Source organism: Palaemon carinicauda, chromosome 1, assembly GCF_036898095.1.
Source record: "Palaemon carinicauda isolate YSFRI2023 chromosome 1, ASM3689809v2, whole genome shotgun sequence".
Taxonomy (NCBI): Eukaryota; Metazoa; Arthropoda; class Malacostraca; order Decapoda; family Palaemonidae; genus Palaemon; species Palaemon carinicauda.
This window is the reverse complement of record NC_090725.1, coordinates 48,712,525-48,728,044: the sequence shown is the minus strand read 5'-3', so window position 1 is coordinate 48,728,044 and position 15,520 is coordinate 48,712,525. Positions and strand designations below refer to the sequence as shown.

The 15,520-nt window shown below is 35.7% G+C and overlaps 1 pseudogene; it reads left to right on the top strand.

Annotated features, from left to right (window-relative positions):
- The first annotated feature begins 415 nt into the window (after positions 1 to 415).
- The window catches only part of LOC137642583 (dual oxidase-like), a 52,526-nt pseudogene continuing 37,421 nt past the window's right edge, over positions 416 to 15,520 (top strand).

The following is a 15,520-nucleotide window of genomic DNA, read 5'->3' as shown; positions in this document are numbered from 1 at the left end:
TTTTTTTGTCAGCAGAGTTTTCTCCTCTCTCTCCTCTCGCTCTCTCTCTCTCTCTCTCTCTCTGAAGTGACATCATAACCAGGAATTTTGTCAGTACATATTCTCCTCTCTCTCTCTCTCTCTCTCTCTCTCTCTCTCTCTCTCTCTCAGGAGTATCCATGATATTCATGAAATCATGTCTATTTATTTATTTCTGCTTCACAGATCTATACTTGTAAACATAATATCCATTGTGTATACATGTGTGTACAAAGTATACCATAAAAATACATTCCACAAGTATACCAGCGCACTCATACACTATACCCACTCATACGATACACACGCAGGTACACCCACACAATACTAATGCACAAAATACATGTATATGTCATCATAATATCCATTGTGCATGCATGCGTGTACGCAGTATGCCATGGAAATACTCTCCACAAGTATACCAGCTCACTCACACACTACACCTATATCCACATACCCACGGGTATCGTGTCTTTCTCAAGCAAATGGTGATGATTTCGTCACTCAAGAAATCTCTGGTCACTCCATTGCCATGTAACCTTCACCTTCGCTGAGTGCAAAGGAAATTCTCTCTCTCTCTCTCTCTCTCTCTCTCTCTCTCTCTCCGCTTGCGATGCATATATATATATATATATATTATATATATATATGTATGTATGTATGTATGTATATGTATGTATATATATATATAGTATATATATACTGTAATATGCAGATATATATATATATATATATACATATATATATACATATATATATATACAGTATATGCAGATATATATATACATAATTAATATATATACAGTATATGCAGATATATATATATATATATATACATATATACAGTATATGCAGATATATATATAATATATATACAGTATATGCAGATATATATATATATATATATATTATATAATATATATATATATATATTATATATATATATATTTATATATATATATATATATATAATTAATTATATATATATGTATATGTATATATATATATATATATATATACATATATATATATAAATTAATGTATGGGGAATAAATTCAATTTTATGTTTTGTCTGTAGTATGACACTGCATACTAAAAATTTAATTACTATTGCACGTGTCCTTTTCGGTGGAAATGAATCAATTAGAGACTTTATTGATGTTTATTTCCATATGCAATCTATAATCAAACGTCATTTCCTCCTTGCAGGTCAGGTCGTGGCATCGGAGATCCTGCAGGCCTCCGAAGCAGGCTGTCCCATCGAGATGCACAAAATAAGCATTGAAAGGTGTGACGAAATGTACGACAGGAATTGCGAAGGGGACAAGTTCATGCCCTTCCAGAGGGCTGGGTACGACGACTCCACTGGACAGAGCCCCAAACAGTCCTAGAGAACAGGTGAGATATATGAGGGGATTAATAAGTTTTCAGTATATTGCATTTATTTTTTAAGGATTTTCCTCGCTAAGTATTTCGTGTGGAATGTTTTCCAAATGGTCGTTTACAGTTCCATCCTTGTTGTTTTTATTCCAATAGCACTTTGTCTTTTTTCTGCAAATGGCACTGTTTTTTTTTTTTTCAAATGACACTATTTTTTATTTTTCAAATGACACTTAGTATTTTTTTTCTGCAAATGACACTATTTTTTCTGCAAATGGCGCTGTATTTTTTCCTTCAAATGGCACTATTTTTTTTTTTCAGATGACATTATTTTTTCTTCAAATGACCTTGTATTTTATTCTGCAAATGACACTGTATTTTTTCAAATGACACTGTATTTTTCCTTCATATGACACTGCATTTTTCCTTCAAATGACACTGTATTTCCTTCAAATGACACTGTATTTTCCTTCAAATGATGCTTTGTATTCTCCCTTCAAATGACACTATTTTTTTTCAAATGACATTTTTTTTTTTCAAATGATATTTTGTATTTTTTCTGTAAATGACACTATTTTTTTTTCAGATAACACTGTATTTTTCTTTCAAATGACACTTTGTATTTGTCCTTTAAAATACTACTGTATTTTTCTTTCAAACAACATTGTATTTTTCCTTCAAATGACACCGTTATTTTTTCCAACGGTACTCAACAGCAATATTTATTGTTTATTTTAGTTTTTTATATCAACGTACGGCCTTGTTGTCAGTTGACTTGATCTTGTATTTTTTTATGAGCGGGATTAATTTTTCGGTTCATTCTTATTGCAAGCCAAGCTACAACCGTTGTTGTTAAAACTATGAGCTAGAGCCAAATAGGGAAAGCAGGCTCTCAATTTCCCATTTACCCGAGAAAATTTTCCCGGTTAAATCAAGTGAAAGAAGCTCTCTCTCTCTCTCTCTCTCTCCTCCTCTCTCTCTCTCTCTTCTCTCTCATTTAAGAAATCCTTGATGGCGTTAAGCGGTGTAAGAAGTGTGTTCAGGATAAAGTATTTCTTTCAACTCTAATTCTTCCTGCCAGAGGGTGTTACCAACACACCATTATCATCTTAATCCAGCTGTAACCATGGACAAGTAGCTAGATTTCTTCACCTCCGATCTATCATCAGAGGAAATTTACTTCCTATTACATTGTCAAATTAGGTTTTATTCATTCTATTCTTTGCTGGGCTTCACCTCAGGCGAAACAGGAGATAATTTATAGCAAGATTAAAGCAATTTTCCTTTCAATTCGTTGATACTCAGTTTACATAGATACGAAGTTTTATTCCAGTTGTGTCCAGGTTGTGGAATGATTTTCCTAATCAGGTAGTTAAATCGGTGGAAGGTTGGACAAGGCACCAGCCACCCGTTGATATACTACCGCTAGAGAGTTATTGGGTCCTTTGGCTGGCCAGACAGTACTACATTGGATCCTTCTCTCTGGTTATGGTTCATTTTCCCATTCCTTACACATACACCAAATAGTCTGGCCTATTCTTTACACATTCTCCTCTTTCCTCATACAATTAACAACACTGAAATTACCAAAGAATTCTTTCTCACCCAAGGGGTTAACTACTGCACTGTAATTATTCAGCGACTGCTTTCCTCTTAGTAAAGGTAAAAAGAGACTATTTAGCTAAGGCAAGTAGCTCTTCAAGGAGAAGGATACTCCAAAATCAAACTATTGTTTTCTAGCCTTGGTAGGGCCATATCCTCTGTACCATGGTCTTCCACCGTCTTGGTTGGAGATCTCTAGCTTGAGGGTACACTCGGGCACACTATAGTATCCTATTTCTCTTTCTCTTGTTATTTTGAAGTTTTAATCCTTTCTTATTTTCAAGTTTTTATAGTTTTACATATGAAAGATTAATTTTAATGTTGTTATTGTTCTTAAAACTTCTCTTGTAGTTTTTCCTTATTCCTTTCCTCATTGGGCTATTTTCACTGTTGGAGCCCTTGGGATTATAGCATCCTGATTTTCCAACTAGGGTTGCAGCTTAGCTAATAATGATAATAATAGTAATAATAATCTGCTTGTTTATGTGTGCGAAAATCAGATTATATAACTGAAAATGCTTCTTGTACAAATTACTGAATTCACATTTGCAGCTTTTGTCGTTGTCGTTGTTGTAAATTTGTTATTAGATTTGAATGTCGGAATATTGATTTATTAAGCGTTCACTAATACATCATGATTCTCTCTCTCTCTCTCTCTCTCTCTCTCTCTCTCCTCTCTCTCTCTCTCTCCCCTTTGTGGAAAAGGAAATTTGTGTGTGACTATATACATATATATATATATATATATATATGTATAATATATATATATGTGTGTGATGTATACAGTATATACATATATATATATATATATATATATGTTTGTATGTTTATATACATATATGTATATATATGTATATATATGTGTATATATACACATACATATATACATACATATATAAATGAGAGAGAGAGAGAGAGAGAGAGAGAGAGAGAGAGAGAGAGAATAATATATGAATAAGGGGATGAGGACTATATCATTTGCAGGGGCGTGTTATATAAAACCACCATGTACATTGATTTGCTAATTCATATACACTTTATATGCCTACCCCAACATATTCACACGAAACACTCCTATTTTTCCCTCCGAAATCAAATCAATCACTTCGTCATTTTATCATTCATTTGCACGTGAGGTGAAGTTCTTTCCCTTCAACAAATGGACCTGCTTTGGCCGTAATGTAAAAGTTCCACGGTGATGTATTTGTGGCCTTGCCAAGACGGGTTGGGATTTAGCAAGCACCCTCTTTCAACCTACGCCCCTCACTCACCACTCAGCTGTTTTTTCTTTTATTTTTTCTTTCGGTTTGCATTCCGGTCTTCTTTTTTGTGGGTGCATGAAAGTTTTAACTGTTTTATAGTGATTTTATATATGTATGTATATATATATATATATATATATGTATATATATGTATATATATATATATCTATGTATATGTATATATATATATATGTATGTATATATATATGTATATGTATATATATATATATATATATATATGTATATATATATATATATATATAATGTATGTATATATATACAATGTAGATATATATCATTATATATTTATATAGTTTATATATTTACTTATATATACTCTGCATTTATATATATATATATATATATATACGGTAGATGTTCACCAAATGCTCAACAAAATTAGGTTGTCATCCGATTATATGATTTAATCTGTACATTAAATTTCAATCAACATTTCCAAATATTTTTAATGCAATATTGCAAACACTGCAGTCCTCTTCCAAGTTGGCGTCAAATGACGCATTTAACGCAACAGCGTTCAAGTCTGATGATTTAGTGGCGATACCCGCAGCGTACTTATAAATAATTACCGGAAGCGTATGTCCGGCTAAGAGAGAATTTTATTCCATGCGATTCTTGCATATGCAAATAAAATGCTGCAGCTTTCGGAGTGATTTGTTAACCGGGGTAATATTTAAATTTCTTGCATATGTAAAAAAAAAAATAAAATAAAAAACAGTAACCGGGGAAATATTTCAATTTTTTGCATGTGTAAAAAATTAACCTGGGTAATATTTGGATTTCTTGCATATGCAAAGAAACATTAACCAGGGTAATATATCAATTTTTTTGTATATGCAAAAAAAAATTAAATAGGGTAATATATCAAATTTTGGCATGTAAAAAAAAATATCTAGGTAGTATTTGGATTTCTTGCATATGCAAAGAAACATTAACCAGGGTAATATATCAATCTTTTTGTATATGCAAAAAAATAGATAGGGTAATATATCAATTTTTGGCATATGCAAGCAAAAATTAACCAGGGTAATATTTGGATTTCTTGCAAAGGCAAAAGAAAATTAGCTAGGGTAATATTTGAATTTCTTTCATATGTAAAAAAAAATTAACCAGGGTAATATTTGGATTTTTTGCATATGCAAATAAAATGCTGGCGATTTTAGAGTGATATGTTAACCAGACCCGTGTTTGAAATTTGTGTAAGCTTTTTATGCTGCAATTTTGTCTATGTTCACTCTAAATATTGCTGATTTATTGAAAGTTGAGCATTTGCTGTTTTAGTGCTCTAAATTATACATCTCCCACATTTATTATTATTATTATTATTATTATTATTAAAAAGGAGGGTATGTACCATTTCAACCCATATAATAAAGAGCAAGTGTCTGACTATATATATGTGTATATATATATATATATATATATATAGTCACGCCAAGCGACATTTCCAGACGTATGTCTGCTCTATTTCCTCATATCTCGCATAGGAGAGAGGGCTAGTCATACCTTGATGAGAGGGGATTGCTTGTGTACATATCTATCTAAATATTTATCAATCATTTATGACTGGTTGCGTACACTAGTTAGCGTATAGAATTTATAGCCTCAGCGTGTAGTGCGATGATAGTATTCATAAATTTCAATATTCTGGATGTACAGAAACCACTGAGGATTCTTTAATTCACTTTCAATTCTTCTTTATATGAATGATACATGGGCGGCCAAAGGCGCCTAGCAACAACGCCCATCATTGAATGCTCGCTTCACTAGATATGGTGTGGGCGGGAGACAAACAAAGTATTGGTGAATAATGAAAAGGTTTTATTTAATAAATAGAGATGGAAAGGGAGGGGAGGATGAGACTCTGCTTTTGTTGTATTTAGATTTCGTTGGCTCGATATAACTGAAACAATTCGCACAGATTGCAACCATTGGTAAGGTTTAAAGGCTGCTTATTATTGACATTGGCAAGGGACTGTGACAATGCCCTAGCTAGAAGAACAATGCCTAAGCTAGCAGAACGATGCCCTAACTAGCAGAACAATGCCCTAGCTATTAGAGCAATGACTTAGCGAGCAGGGCAATGCTCTTGCTAGCAGGACTATGCCCTAGCTAGCAGGACTATGCCCCAGCTAGTAGGATAATACCCTAGCTAGCAGGACAATGCCCTAGCTATGAGTGCAATGCCGTAGAGATTGACCATATATACATATGATCAGCACCCAAACCCTACATATGATCAGCACCCAAACCCCCTCTCCCCCCAAAATAGGAACAGGGAAGGCCAAGTAATGGCTGCTAATGACTCGGCAGTTAGACCTGTAGGCACCCCCAAACACCCCACCCTTAGCTCACAAGGATGGTGTTGTTGCCGACACTACAAGAAACTTTCCAGCTTGAGGTGATCACCGGGCAGGGACGTTTCCAATAGGCCACCCCAACCATAGAATAATAGCGTATCAGGGAATGTGTTGAGCTAGTGAAATCTTTGTGTTATAAATGGAAATAAGAAGTAATTAGAATTAATGAAGGTAATCGAACATTTTGAAAATACTGAAGCAGTGATAACTTGACACATTTGCCTTCTCCGAATGTTCTAAACTTTTGAAAATCCTCCTTCCATGATAGACGATGGACATCTGATCCTTGTATATTGAAATATATATCTGACTGGGGATACCTTAATGTGGTGAAAGGATTTGTGTATTGCCATGATCAACAAAGCTGTAATAGTCAGGGCCACCCGTACTAGGTTGGTTTGCTTTGAGCAATGAAACTAAAGTCTCCCACTATATTCAATCCGCAGTTGGCCAGCGTCCACGGAGATTTCAACGCTAAAGTAGTTATCAAAGCCTGTTTCGATTACGGCCTCCCCATATTTGATCATGTTTATTATTTTCTTTCCCTTTCTAAGTGGGGATACCTTAACGTGGTGAAAGAGTTTGCGTATATCCATGATCAGCAAAGTGGTATTAATCAGGGTCACCCATACTAGGCTAGTTTGCTGCGAGCGATCAGACGAAAATCTGCCATCACCAATCCGCACTGGCCAGCGTGATGATGAAAACTGGCCAAACTCCAGACATGAATAAGAGCATATCTGAGGCCTTTATCTGCAATGGGCTAAATATGTCTGCGTTTGTTGTTGTTATTGTTTTGTGAGTACTTAATCCATTGGATTAAACGTTGTGGAAATGGCATTTTAAACGTTCGTTTCACCCACTGGAGCGAATAGAAGCTGGATGAATATTCAATGTACAGTAAACGTAACTGCACATTATAATGGTCAATTTTAACTTTTTATGCATATACAGTTGGACACAGGAATTCCTGGTGCAATTTGCTCAGAAGTAGTGTACCCAGCCACACCCTTACTGCGCGGTGAGATACTGTATTATCTCCACCCACTACCTCTGCCATCCCTTCCCACAATAGCTACTTGGTTTCTCGTAGCGAAATAAGGGTGTGACGGGGACTCCTGTGTCCAACTGTACAGTAAAGATATACCACAGATTAGTGGCCATTTTAACTTCTTATCCATATACATTTCACTCGGTATACGCACATACATACGCACGCATAGATACACACGTAGCCTAAGGAAAAATATCAGTGTGGTATAGATAGGTAAAAGTGCCGGAATAATTATCTTGTTTGTGGTTTCAGCGGTCGAGTTGGTTTGACGTCATTGGGGCTTCTTGCGTCTACGCGCGAGGCGTTTGTCTTTTTTTTTCTCTGGAACCTTCGCTGGAGAGTTCGCTGTTTTTAACGATCGCATTGAAATTAGGAAGATTCTTTGCTCGATAAATAAATTGCGCCAGTTTAGAATTCTTTTTAAAGGGAGTATTTGTTCAGGCATAGATCATTTAGATGGCTGTTTTGTTATAGATGTATTATAGATGAAAAGCAAATGTGTTTAAATGTGTGGAATACTTTGCTTAAATTAATTTAGTTTGCTCTTTGCTTATATTTCTCAAAACTTCTTTCACACACCTGGATATTAATACAGACATGAACACACACACATTATATATATATATATATATATATATATATATATATGTATGTATATATATATACATATATATATATACATATATATATATATATATATATATATATATATATATATATATATAGGTGGTAGGTTAGCCAAGGCACCAGCCATCGTTCAGATACTACCATTGGAGAGTTATTGGGTCCTTTGACTGCCCAGATAGTATTATATAGGATCCCTCTCTGGTTACTGCTTATTTTTCCTTTAAAGAAATAGGGATTACCTCTTTTGACATGCTGTGAGAAAATATACGACTGTCAGGTAGGCATATAGAATAGATATTTTAATAAAGTTTATAAAGGCTGTGTTAATAATGATAATAGTAATCTCGTTGACCAGTTCAGGTAATGTCTTTGACTTATTTTCCATGCTAATAATAGTTTCGGCATTAACAAACGAATAACTGTAATTTTATTATTTCACTTATAACACCTGTAACGTTTTGTTTCTAATCTCCATCAAGATTTTATACAATTCTATTAAATTAATAGCAAACATTTTGCCTAAATAAGAAGAACACGTAATTTCTTCTTTTTGTTTCTTTCACAAAAGTTTTGTATCTAAATCTCCATCCAGATTTTATATCATTCCATTATGCCATGGATTATTAAGCATTCTCCCAGAAGTCTCAGACCTCACACCTTATCATTAACTCGTACGCCTCTGGAATACCAACAACTCGCGCACTTCCATCTCTTACGAAGCGGATTAAAAGTCCAGACATTTAGGTTGTCTGAGCAAAGAGGAAGAATGAAAGAGTAAGACTGTAAAAGTTGTATTAAGTAACAGACGAATAAAAGAGTTAAGGTCGGTTCGCTATTGCTTTTAAAGGTTTAAAGGTCGCTCATGAATGGCTAAGACAAGGGATCAGTGGCATTGCCCTATCAAGCAGGACAATGCCCTAGAGACTGACCATATATACATATGATCAGCGCCCAAGCCCCCTCTCCACCCAAGCTTGGACCAAGGAGGCCCAGGCAATGGCTGCTGATGACTTAGCAGATAGACCTATAGGCTCCCCCAAACCCCCCATCCTTAGCTCACAAGGATGGTGAGGTTGTAATAACCAAAGGAACTATCGAGTTTGAGCGGGACTCGAACCCCAGACTGGCAATTACCAGTCTTCCAGGAAACTCGCTCCTATATCGAAAATGTAAAGGTAAAGGTGTCTGGTTTCAGTTCGAGTTTCCTCAGAATAGATGCTCCCCAGAACGTCAGCCTGGCAAGCCCAACCCAGTAAATAGCTCAAACTCACGGCCCCGGACTGGGATATATCTGCTGCCTTGCGAATGCTAGGCGAACACGTTGCCAATTTTTTCCTAAGCCTAAGCTCCTTCAAGAATATTCGGCCGAAAAATAGAATGATTGAATAGTTTAAAAGTTTAAAGGCCGCTCATGGGTGTTAGAGGGAAGGGACAGTAACAATACCCTAGCGAGCAGGACAGTGCCCTATGATCAGCGCCCAAGCCCCTTTTCGCCCAACTTAGGACCAGGGAGGTCCAGGTAATAGCTGCTGATGACTCAGCATGTTAACCTATAGGCCTATGCTTCCCCCAATCCCCACCACTATCCTTAGCTTGCAAGGATGTTGAGGTTGCAGACACTACAAGAAACTATCGAGCTTGAGCGGGACTCGAACCACAGACCGGCAGATCGCAGGCAGGGACGTTTCCAATAGGCCACCACATTGTTCAAAGTTGAACAAAGTGAAAGTCTTCTGCAAACTGGTGCCATAAGTAACTAACTTTATCACAACGTCAAGAAAACTCATGCAAATAACTTGATATCTCTTTTATGCAAGTTTCACAACATGATTAAAACTTGAAACGCTGAAGTTCCTCGAACCTTAACTGCAATATATTTATTGCTTTTCCATACAGATGATAGAATTCATTATAGAATTCTGAAAGGAGCCATGAGAGAGAGAGAGAGAGAGAGAGAGAGAGAGAGAGAGAGAGAGAGAGAGAGAGAGAGAGAGAGAGAGAGATAAATTTCTTGCTTTACCCTACAGTTGATAAGAATTCGTTATAGTGTTTTGAAAAAAAGTCAACTCCTAAAGACAAAAATTTAAAACAAACTTAAGGAACAATGAAGAGAGAGAGAGAGAGAGAGAGAGAGAGAGAGAGAGAGAGGAGAGAGAGAGAGAGAGAGAGAGAGAAATGTTGATCATGGCGTTAATGCTGGCATCCGTAGATGTAAATTATGGAGCCTATTCTGAATATGCAATGAGAGAGGCATGTCCCCATCACTTCAATTCACTTGGTTCTTTCATTGCAAAGTGGATTAGAAGTTATCATTCTGACACAAATTCCCTTTTTTATAGGTCATGAGAAATCGTTGCTTTTTGTATAAGCTGCTTATAGTTTAGATTAAGCTCCGTGCATTGCTGATAATAATACGTCTTTAATTAACAGAAAACCAACATTTCCTGATGTTATTATTATTATTATTATTATTATTATTATTATTATTACTTGCTATGCTACAACCCTAGTTGGAAGACCAGGATGCTATAAGCCCAGGGCCACAACTGGGAAAGTAGTCCAGTGAGGAAAGGAACCAAGGAAAAATAGAATATTTTAAGAAAAGTAACCTTAAAATAAATATTTCCTTCATAAACTATAAAAGCTTTAACAAAACAATAGGAAGAGAAATAAGATAGAATAGTGTGCCCGAGTGTACCCTCAAGCAAGAGAACTCTAACCCAAGACAGTGGAAGACCATGGTACAGAGGCTATGGCACTACCCAAGACAGTGGAAGACCATGGTACAGAGGCTATGGCACTACCCAAGACTAGAGAACAATGGTTTGATTTTGGAGTGTCCTTCTTCCTAGAAGAGTTAAAGGTTTGGGTTAAGAGCTGTGATCAAGTTGTGGAATGATCTTCCTAATCGGGTATTTGAATCGGTAAAAGTTCAAAGGGAAGAATTTTCTTGTTAGTCCTCTGCCTTTTCAGTCTGTATTTGCGAAGGTATAGATATACCCCTGTCGTCCTTTATTTATTTATTTGTTTGTTTGTTTGTGAGCAAAACACAAAAGCTACTGTAGTCATTTTGACCAAACTTGGTAGTCATGTTGGGTATGACCCAAGGATGAACAAAACAGATTCCTGAATCCGACAGAAATATGTACGGTTGACTTGAAATGAACTTATATCCCACTTGTTAGCTCGATTGGTAAAGTAGACATTTCTGATATTGTTTCGACTCAGAAGCATAGGGTCGAATCCTTGCCCAGCCAGAAGTATTTATCATAATTTTTTTTTCAATGGACATACATTCCCTAAGGTAGAATTCGAAATTAAACGCCATTATGGTTGGCATTTACACTTGCTCTTTATCATAAAGAGGAGATTGATATTTTAAAAATGTGAAGACTTTTTCTTTCCACCACTTGGTAGTCTAACACATACTGACTCTGGTCTAACAGGTCCACCTATACAACTGCTCCTACTGTCGTTCGCCCAATCAGCATTTTTGTGCATGTTTCTCCATTTAAGGAACAACCGGTGTTTATTCTATCACCCGTGGTATCAGCATATCCTTCGGTTGGGTCAATTAGAATTTCAAGTGTCCATTCTCCTTTTTTTTTAATGGGGGAACTTTTTTTACAATACAGTAGGTGTCTATGTCTACTCCAGATAAAAGTTTCCAATTACCGCATTTTATTGATACCGTTTGGTATATGATACGGTCTCTCTCTCTCTCTCTCTCTCTCTCTCTCTCTCTCTCTCTCTCTCTCTCTCTCTCTCTCTCTCATAAACATGAGGGAGGGAGAAAGAGAGGTAACAGCTTGTCAACATGTTCATGTGACTACCGGTTATTTTATTTAAATTTTACCTTTTTTTTTTTTTTTTTTTTTTTTTTTAAGCTGGCTAAGCGGGCATGTTTGAAGCTAATCTCACAATCCATTATAACAATAATTTTTCCTTTAGAGTATTCGTTACTTTACTCTAGAGATGTTAGGTGTGATGAAATTTTAGAATTTGGAGTAAAGATTGACTTCTATCCTTCATTTTATAAGTCGTCATTTCAATAGGAAACCTATCTTTAATTGTAAATAACACTGACTGAAATTGATGTTGAATGTTTAAAGAATCTGAGAACAAATGATAATAACAATAATAACAGTTTAACCGAGTCTCCCCTCTCTCTCTCTCTCTCTCTCTCTCTCTCTCTCTCTCTCTCTCTCTCTCTCTCTCTCTCTCCCTAGATGTGGAGGGAGAAATTTTAGTTGTTAAATGATCAAAGAATCTGAAAACAAATGGTAGTAACAATAATGACAGTTTAACCTATTCTCTCTCTCTCTCTCTCTCTCTCTCTCTCTCTCTCTCTCTCTCTCTCTCTCTCTCTCTCTCTCTCTCTCTCTCTCTCTTAGTGGAGAGAAATTTGAGTGATCACGGGTAATGCTAATAGGTGCTTTTCCTTTTACATCCCATAGGTGCCAGAAGAAGTATTTTTCTCTTAATTATTTGAGTAATTTCTCTTTTATTGGTTTCTTACATAAAAGATAACATTATTGACTGCTTTAAATTCGTTCTGGTAATTTAGTTGTTCATCGAAAGGGAAAGTTTATATTTTTCAAACCTATTTCACATATATTAAAATACCATTTATTTATTTTTTGTTGACAAAATGTCACATGTGGCAATGTATCTTGTAAGTTCATTATTTTTATTTTTGCTTGCATTAATTTTTTACACGATTTGATAAGGGGTCAGTCCTAGAAGTTTTTATAACAGAAGAATTTAGAGAGAGAGAGAGAGAGAGAGAGAGAGAGAGAGAGAGAGAGAGAGAGAGAGAGAGAGAGAGAGAGAGAGAGAGAGATTGTTCAGCAAGTAAATAATGGCAGAGAGAGAGAGAGAGAGAGAGAGAGAGAGAGAGAGAGAGAGAGAGAGAGAGATTGTTCAGCAAGTAAATAATGGCAGAGAGAGAGAGAGAGAGAGAGAGAGAGAGAGAGAGAGAGAGAGAGAGAGAGAGAGAGAGATTATTCAGCAAGTAAATAATGGCAGATTTCTGTAGTATGAGAAGATTATTGTTTATTTGTAATTATTAATTGTGAATATTCTGTGATCGTATAATATTCTTTGCATTTGTTTATTGATGGGAATTATTTGGATTTGACCCAATCGTGTAGTAAAGCAGTCAAGAGAAGTAAAGACATCATATTGCATTTAATATTAAGAGAAAAAAATGGAATATGGTAATTTCATGATTTTGCTATCTTTTCTCTCTTCCCATAAAGCAGAGTAAAATATTATGGATAATAAAGAAGTCCCTTTTTACATACATTAGAGAGAGAGAGAGAGAGAGAGAGAGAGAGAGAGAGAGAGAGAGAGAGAGAGAGAAATGCTCCTGGTAACGAACGAGATGTTTCAACTCCATGAAGATGGCTGCCCTCAAATTGCCTCTTAATAGTAAGGTTAACCTTTTCCCCAAGAGGACCAGATGGGAACCCGTTCAGAACTCGGCTTGTATGATGCAAATTCTTTTGATTAATGATAAGAGAGTCTTGTCAGGTGTAATGTTCTTACGGCATTTTGGGGAAAAGATGATGAAAGAACCAGTATATCGTTTTGATGTTATCTCGACGTTTATGGTGTTTTCCTGTGTTTGCGCTTTCCGCGCTTCAAGTGTTTTGGCGCTAAAAGGAACAAGGTTGGCTATGCATGTTGCATAAGATTTTTCATAATTCTGACCATAATTCACATTCTCACCTTCCTGGACGGTTCCATTCTGTTCGTGATACTAGGCATGCAGTTAATTCTAGTAGCCAGGCCTCCTGCATCATGAGGCTCGATACTACACAGTATTCCAGAAGTTTTATTCCAGCTGTGGCCAAATTGTGGAATGATCTTCCTAATCGGGTATTTGATTCGTTAGAACTTCTAAAATTCAAACTTGCAGTAAATGTTTTTATGTTGAACAGGCTGACATATGTCTTTTTATAGTTATATTTGAATTATCTGTTTTAATGTAGTTAATGTTTTTTTTTTTTAATGTTTTATTTTGATTTTTCATTACTTCTTATATTGTTTATTTCCTTGTTTCCTTTCCTCACTGGGCTATTTTTTCCCTGATGGAGCCCTTGGACTTATAGCATTCTGCTTTTCCCACTAGTGTTGTAGCTTTGCTAGTAATAATAATAATAATAATAATAATAATAATAGTAATAATAATAATATGAAAGCTCTAGTGTCGATCAGTGCTCTCATTTTCAAGGTAATTACCTCAGATTGAGTACTTTTTGGTTGATTCAAGAAAATTTCTAGAGTAATGGTACTTTCAGGGTAATTTTAAGGAATTTTTTTTTTTCATCAGGCAATCTTTTGATCATAGAGCAACATTGTGTATCTGAAATTCATCTTTCAGATTTTTCACAAAATAGAGAGTTTTTATTAATCATGATATAATTCTTTTGCGTTTTATGATTTTTTTTTCATATTATCTAAGGTAATTTTTTCTATATTTGAGGTAATTTCTGAGGTAATCCCTTGAACATCATACGAGAGCCCTGGTGTCGACACTGTGAAATTGCTCGTTTACGAGTTCATGTGTCAACTATAAAAAGGTCCAAAGGGTTTTATTACTGATGTCTAGAGATGGGAACTTATCTAGACAAGCTACTCCACATTGTTACAACTATAGGTGCTGAATCTACTCGTCAGCCTTTCACGATTGCACTGATGCTGCTCTCACGACTTATGATTATCCATTTCGCCTTGCACTGGGCCATATGACTCCAATTCATGAATACAAAATGAATATCTCTCTCTCTCTCTCTCTCTCTCTCTCTCTCTCTCTCTCTCTCTCTCTCTCTCTCTCTCTCATTTTTGTACTTCTTGGTAACAGCTGCACCGCGGAGCCGAATGTCCTGCACTGTTAAATATTTGCCGTAAAAACGGTAAAAATCATCGAATAAAAGTTGCCTGACAATTACCGTTTTAAAAACTAATATATTTACGTATAAGAGTGATATTACTGCCACCAACCCATAAAAGATGATAACAAAGTAGGGTAAAACTACGGTCGCCTGTATTTTACTGAAATACGGTTGAGAACAGTATAGTTTCACGGAGAATTTCCTATTAAAATTACGGTTTTTATTAAGTCTGCTTTGCCCAGTGCTAGGTCATGAGACCCCAATTCGTAAATCCAAAATCTCTCTCTCTCTCTCTCT